Source organism: Adiantum capillus-veneris, chromosome 3 (genome assembly GCF_014529385.1).
Source record: "Adiantum capillus-veneris isolate H3 chromosome 3, ASM1452938v2, whole genome shotgun sequence".
Taxonomy (NCBI): Eukaryota; Viridiplantae; Streptophyta; class Polypodiopsida; order Polypodiales; family Pteridaceae; genus Adiantum; species Adiantum capillus-veneris.
In genome coordinates this window covers 150,421,631-150,429,366 of record NC_140933.1, presented here as the reverse complement: position 1 = coordinate 150,429,366, position 7,736 = coordinate 150,421,631, and the positions used below count along the sequence as shown (strand labels likewise).

General features: G+C 38.9%; 1 pseudogene; it reads left to right on the top strand.

The window, feature by feature from the left end:
• Positions 1-2,857: 2,857 nt before the first annotated feature.
• On the top strand, positions 2,858-3,399 carry LOC147461936 (uncharacterized; annotated as a pseudogene).
• The last annotated feature ends 4,337 nt before the right edge of the window (positions 3,400-7,736 follow it).

Here is a 7,736-nt window from a genome sequence, read left to right as displayed (position 1 = left end):
GAGAGCTTCCAAGCACATAACTTCTAAAACTGGATAGCTTCCAAGCACATAACTTACTTGTTCACAATGCTCGGGTAGTACAAAAGTGTCTCTTAGGTCAGTCCATTTCTTAGTTGAATCCACCTCAAGAAAACTAGACTCTCCTCTATGCACAGTAGCGTTGCGACCCTCCATGATAATCTTGAACCATTGCACATCGAACAAGTCGACAAAAAATCCTCTATAATCGATCCTCAAAATCTCTTGTAGCGTGCCAAAGTAAGTGAGTTCCGCCACCACAGGATCTGCATTAGAGGACCCATAGTAGATTACCCAGATTCTTGAATATGTGCATTGGATCGAGCAAGTGATTGATCATGAGTCGGGGCCAATATGGTAACCCCTACCATAGAGAGAGTCTCTTCATCTCTGGGGGCAAACCGTCATCACACATCTCCTTCTGCTCTAACCATGCTTGTGCAGATATCCTCGGTGGCTCTCTTCCCAAAAAGCCGTTGCGTAACACATGATTCTCTAGAAGATACGCTTGATGACCTTGGTAGATTTGCTTCTTCAATGAGGGCGCCCAACATGCATTTAGTCTAGGTCCACATGTGACACATGCTCTGTATCCCCTTGTTTAAAGCCCTACATGTATACTACACATGATAATAGATAAGCTTGAGAAAAACCAAGAATTACAGTGTTTGGGTTTAAGTGTAAATCACTTGAGCAATCTGTTAGTCCGGGATAGTCATGCATGGTCCACATTAGAATGCCTCTGATCAAAGCATTTCGTCGACCTGTGTGTTGGCTCATATCCACCACTTCTATGCCAATCCACAATTGTTGTAGCTCTTCCAATAGTGGACGAAGATACACATCCATATTCTTCACTTTATACCGCCCCGACACAATCAAGCTTAGCCATAGATGCCCCTTCTTCGTAGTCGGGGAATGTTGTAGTTGACGATGACAACGGGCCATACACTGTAAGATGTTGATCTTTGACCAAATGGATTTACGCCATCCATAGCCAAGCCTAGGCGCAAATTTTGAGCTTCCCTGGCACAATTAGACCATGTTTCATCTATATGTTTCCAGGTTGCGCAATCTCCAGGAATCCGTAGCACACCATTCTAAGATTTATTATCCTCATGCCATGATGCTAGGGCGGCCATGGACTTACATTCAAAGGAATGCTTGATGCAAGGAAGCAGAGGAAAATGTCGCAAAACCTTTTGCAAAATTTTGTTCCGTGGAGATCTACTCGATATCTCTTGGAATCACATTTCGACACTTCTCCATGTCTATGTATTCCCCTCTGAAAAGAATGCAGTCGTTAGGACAAGCATGGATCGAATTGTAATCCATCCCCAAGTTTCGCAAAATCTTTCTTGCTTCCTCTCTAGAATCTGGCATCACATTATCAGTTTGCAATATGTGCTCTTTGAGCAATCTACACAACGAAAAAAATACGGTACAATTGTGTAAAAATCTATTAGATCATTATACATCTAAGGGTAGAAGCATGAGTGGGTGGACACAATAGCTGTGTCCGGGACATCACTTTTAGGAGAGTGAGGAAGCTAGTAATTCTCGTCCTTTGAAACATTAAAATATATTTTTTGGGACTACTATTTTTTAAAACGTGGTCAGACTCACGAAGTACAATTCCATTATGGCAGTAAATTTTTTGAATCATCCCGCATCTGTGTTCTTGCAGTTATGGAACATTTCTCTCTCTCTCTCTCTCTCTCTCTCTCTCTCTCTCTCTCTCTCTCTCTCTCTCTCTCTCTCTCTCTCTCTCTCTCTCTCCGGCTCTTTCTGTATTGCTCTCTCACTCTCTCCAAGCGTCTTTCTTCTGATTTGTAGGTGAGTAGAACTCATGGTGGAACTTGCATCTTTGGAAGGGGAGGATAAGGAGCAGGTGCCTTGCCGTTATATCTGTTTCTCTCCCTCTCTTTTTAACTGATGTGCTTTGGGCAGGTTTGTTTTAAATGCACTTGTTATGTCTGGGGTGGGAGTGAGGGCAGAATTCGAGGAGGTATGTACATATGGTCAGTCACACAATCTATAGTCTCTAATTTATTCACAGTTGTTGCCTTGTATTGTAAAATCTGGGGAGGTGTGTACATATGGTTAGTGACACGATTGGTGGTTATTATCTACACGACCAAGGATATTATGATTGTCTTTAATTTATCTACGATTCTTACATTGTATTGTATTGCTGCAAAGGAGGCACTCAATGTAGATAGTAAGCATACAACACGACATGCTGGTCTAGAGCAACATTCATGACATCAACACAATGAAATGACACAAATAACTGTAGAAGTGAGAATCCTTTAGATGTCAGTTTCTCTGTTCGGGGTTCCCATTCCCTGCATTCCCTGTGATGATTTGATCCTTGTAATACCCGATATTTATGTCATGATAGCTCATTATTTCATCCGAACATTTTTGGGTTCCTACTTGCTTTTGCAGCACTTTTTTTCATGAATTTTAAGATGCCTTGGTGGGATGTTGCCCTAAAGTCTCTTTTTGATTATGACTGCACTATCTAAAGCTCCTTATAGCTTAGCTGATGATTGTAAATAAGTCACCGTGTTATGTTTTTTATGGTTGGTTCATTCCAACTTGAAGCAGGCAATGGTAATCAGGGAATATGAAGCTTTCCGCAAGAGAGAACAAAGAGCCCCCGGTTTAAGAGAAGAGCAGATGTAGGTTTGGTTGTTCAAAGAGAAGAGAATGAAGCAACCCAAGGAATAGAAGACTTAACAAAGGCACAGGGCTGTGCAAAAACGTCGAGAATGAAAAAAGAGAAAAGATAGCGAAAGGGATTGCACGATATGTACTTCAAAGCACAAGTGGAATGGACATGGACACTAAGAAAGACATCTTCAATCGGATGATTCAGCACCCTTCGCTGAAAGATATCCAGAACGACAAAGCATCAACACCCTGTTTTGCAGATACACTGATAGGAAATATTCGGAACACACTTCAAGACTTGAAGAGGCCACAAACTGAAGATGAGATGTTCCTCAAGAGGTCTACCATGATGCTGCTTCTGAACTCAAAAAACCCAGAGGAGGCACAAGGCCTTAATGTTATGATTTTGTCTCCAAGCTACTTTCTATTCATAGAAGGAACTTGTATGGAGCCAAGAATCGGCTACTCCAACAAACTGAGAAGACCACTTTGTCCTTTGCCACATGTCATCGGAGTCTTCAAAAAACTCGCATACCTGAAGAGGTAAAGGAGCTAATAGTCAACTTTTGGATGCTTGAGACTCATGTATCCCCCAACAAAAAAGACATATGTCGAAAGAGAATTCGTCGGAAGGAGTATATCGAACATCCCATCCATTTATTGGAAGTATCACAGGTATGGAAGAAAGTGTATGCCATGTAGTGGCTTTTCGTATTTGTTAGATACTCTTGCCGAGTAGAAGCTTTTCGACTGCACAACTATTTGAATTATTTACATAGCTATTGCCAGGGTTTAGCTACCAATTATTGACCATTATCTATATGTTTTGCTGCCAATTATGTGTTTCATGGCTGTTCGTTATAGTTATTATTCTTTGGCAATGGCTAGTTGATAGCTGTCAAATTTTGGCTGGTAGCTATCCGTGTTTTATAGATAACTCTTACCACGCTAATAGCTATCAAATGCAGTTTACTTCATAGCCACCCACTAGCTATGTTGTACCATCTTATAACTAGTCAAATATATATCATAGTTGTTCACCATATTGGCCAGTTGATAGCCGTCAAAGTTTGACCGGTAGCTATGTGTTGTTACATAACTTCTGCTAGGCTATCTGATTGGTATTGATATTGATAGCCAATAATGACTATTTTTGTAATTACCTACTTGTTAATAGCAATAGATACTAATAACTGTTCTGTTATTAGCAGTTGTGTAATAGCTATTGATCAGGTATTTGCCTTAGGTGAAACTATTTTATAGCTAGTGATTTTTATAAAATGTCTCTTGATAGCTCTTTGATAGCAATTGATAGCTGTTCATGGCTTGTGATTGCTATTTTATAGCCAAAATTTTCTTTTTAATAGGTAATCAAGATATTTTATAGCTAGTCAATGACATTCTATGGCTAGTGATGACTATTGATAGCTAATAATCAAGTATTTTCTTTAGGATGATGTATTTCATAACTAGTCAAAGCTGTTTGATAGCTATTCATGGCTAGTGATTGCTATTTGAAAGATATTTTATATGTAGTAATTTCTATTTGATAGCTATTGGTAGCTCTTTGATAGCTACCGATAGCTATTCATAGCTAGCAATTGCTATTTTATAGCCATTTATTGGTATTTGATAGCTAAATAATAGATATTTCATAGCCGATGATTGCCATTTTATACCTAGTGATTGCTATCAATAGCTAATAATCAAGTATTTTCTTTAGTTAAAGTTATTTCATAGCTAGTGATTGCTGTTTGATAGATATTGATAGTTGTTCATAGCTAGTGCTTCTTGTTTCATAGCTATTGATAACTATTTGATAGTTATCTCATAGCTAGTATTTGCTGCTATTTCATAGCCAAAGCTATTCCATAGCTAGTGATTGCTACACGATAGCTACTAGAATAGCCTTTGATAACTATAATAGCTAATGATAGCTATTTGATAGCTAGTGTTTACTATTTGATAGCTATTTTATAGATAGCTATTGATGTTCATAACTACTACTTGATAGCTCTTTGGTAGCTCTTTGGTAACTGCTATTTGATAGATTTTCCCAGCTAGTGGTTGTTTCATAGCTATTGACTGCTATTGGATAGCTATTGATAGCTAGCTATTGGCAGCTATTCATAGATAATGCTTGTTTTATAGCTATTGATAGCTTTTTGATAGATATCTCATAGCTAGTGTTTGCTATTTCATAGCCAAAGCTACTTTATCGCTAGTGATTGCTACTCGATAGCTAATAATAGCTCTTTGATAACTATAATAGCTTTTCATAGCTAGTGATTGCTATTTCATAGCTAGTGTTTAGTGATTTCTATGTGGTTTCTATTGGTAGGTGAAGTAGATAACTATTGACAGATCTTTAATAGCTGTTTATAGCTAGTGAGACCTACCTCTCAACTATTGATAGAGGTTCTTAGATATTTCATAGCTAGTTATAGCTATTGATTTTGATAATTGCCATTTGATAGCTATTGGTAGCTCCCTGATAGCTATTGATAGTAATAGCTATTGATAGTGAATGATCAGGTGTTTTCTTTAGGTGAAAGATAATTTATAGTTAGTGATTGTATACGAAAGCTAATAATAGCTGTTTGATAGCTTTTGATAGCTATTTATAGCAAGTGATTTCTACTTTATGGGTATTTGATAGATAATGATAGCTTTTTTCTATAGATATTTATAGCTAGTGATTTTGATTTCATAGCTTCTGATAGCTATTAATAGCTACAACTTACTATTGATAGCTAATGGGTAGCTTAGCTAATGGGTAGCTTTGACACATGATTTCTTCGTCATTCAAGCTTTCTTGTTGTGGAATGCAGGCTGAGCTCTACCAACGTTTCAAGGATGCCAATCTGGATGTAGCAATCCAGCTTCGTGCTTTTAAATCAGAGAAGCCCTACTTTGTGCGAAAGCTAAAGGATAGGCTGACATGTTTGTTGGAGCCCCATTGGTCCAACTGTTGTAATGAGCCCATTTGTAAAGCATATCAAATTCCATTTTTTAATGTCAAAGACGTCTTATCAGTTTGATCCATTCGTCTGGATTATGTAAATATTAGTCAGTTAGTCAGGACTCAGAATTATTCCCACTTTTGTAATCATGAGCAAGAGAACCCCTTGTACATTTTTTGAGCTAAGGTGACTAAAGTATAAAAGTCACCTTAGAACCATTTGAATTAATCCTGTGTTGTACGAGTCTGAGAGAGAGAGAGAGAGAGAGAGAGAAACTGAGTGTGTCTTATCCTCTTCGCTACGCGCTTCTCCCTCACCAGATTCACGACGCGACCACACCACCGCGATAGTCTCTCCGAGAGCTACGCGCCCACGCCACGCATTCGCCATTTCGAGTTGATCGCGATCGATTCTTCCTCGAGCTTGTTTTGCTTGTAAGTAGCACAAACGGTGTCTGTTTTCAATAATCAAGTGCTTCATGGAATGAGAAAGAGATTAGCTACACATAGATATTGATAAACTTAAGTTTCGCCCACTTTTGGATTATGACCTGTTGGTCTATCGCGACAGCATTCGAGATAGCTAGGGTTCAAATCTGGTGAGATTAGACTTATAGGAAAGTATGTCCTAGTGAGAGGATGGTGCCTAGTAAGTTTGATGCGATTCTGAGTTCATTGGACGTGTAAACTGTGTTGTGAGAGTTAAGGGATAGGGTGGGTTGCATTCTACCAGGGTTAGTGATTGATGCATCATAAAAGTGCGTATGTGTAGATTGGTCTCAGCCTGACAAGCTAACGAGATTGCCTACGTGCACCTACGGGTTAGTCGTGTCATCGGATGATAAGTATGTTGTCTGTGTCGTGCTCGTGAGTATGAACAGGGGAGTAGTTAAGCCCTAAAACATTGGCGCCGTTGCCGGGGACACAAGACCTTAAGTAGGGAGATCTACGTCACTCATGTGATGGTTAGCTTACTTTAGTTTTGACTAGAGAGAGCTTAAACTTTTAGAACAAGATCCACGATAGAGTATCCTGAGGTCTAGTGGATAGCCAGGAAGCCTGTGTCTTGCAGAGGGTCTGCGACTAGTTAGATTTAGTTAAATAGGACAATGAGGAGTTATGGTTTTTGGTTTTGAGTGCTTGTTATACTTGTGAAGAAATAGAGTAGAAAAACGCTGTAAAACCGCAAAAAACAAACAAAAAGAAGAAACAATAAGGCTGTTTGCTTGCCTTGAAAGCAAAACCCACCTCATATACCCTTGAAAGGGGTGAAAAGAGTCGACATTGAAATTTATGATTCAACACTCGAGAAAACATAAAAATTGTGACCAAAACCAACAAAAGAAAAAAAAAACAGGTGATTGTCATAAGGAAACACTAAGTGAACCTAAAAGAGGCCAAGATGAGATATAACCATTAGCCAAGGGTAAACTGACTGTGTCATGAGGTATGACTGATGTGCACAAGTTTAAGATGCAGTGTCATCAAATTTGCATCACTTTAAGTGCAATGGAGTTGTGAATTGTTAGAGAAAAGTGAAATTTTTGAAGTGCTTGAGTTTGAGGTTAAAATAAGTCCAAACTTCACAAAACTTGGGGGATAGAATTGTATGGGCACAGGGAACAAGACTATGCAAAAATAGACAAAAAATTGAGTCCCTATTGCTCACTTCCTGGTCTATCGCGATAGACTGGTGAAGGTGGTGTTTGTCTAGCAACAACCAAAAAACCCTTACACCACAAGCTTAACACATCAATACAAGGGTACTCACAAAAATTGAGTGAATTTGAACACCATTTTTGACCCCAAAACTTCAAAACTGGTGTTTGGAGTCTGGATTTAGAGACAAGGGCAAGAAGTCTTTGACCAGATGTCCAAACAGTGCCAAAATTGGTCAATGCACTACACAAGGGGAGACTAAACTAACTGTGGGGAAAACTTTGGAAAAATAGCTGAAAATGAAGAAAGAGCTCAGTCTATCGCGATAGACCAAGGAACTTTCTGATGGGGAACTTTTCTTTCAAATTTTCCCTAGGGAGAGCTTTATCAGGGCCTAAATAGCAGACACACCAAAATT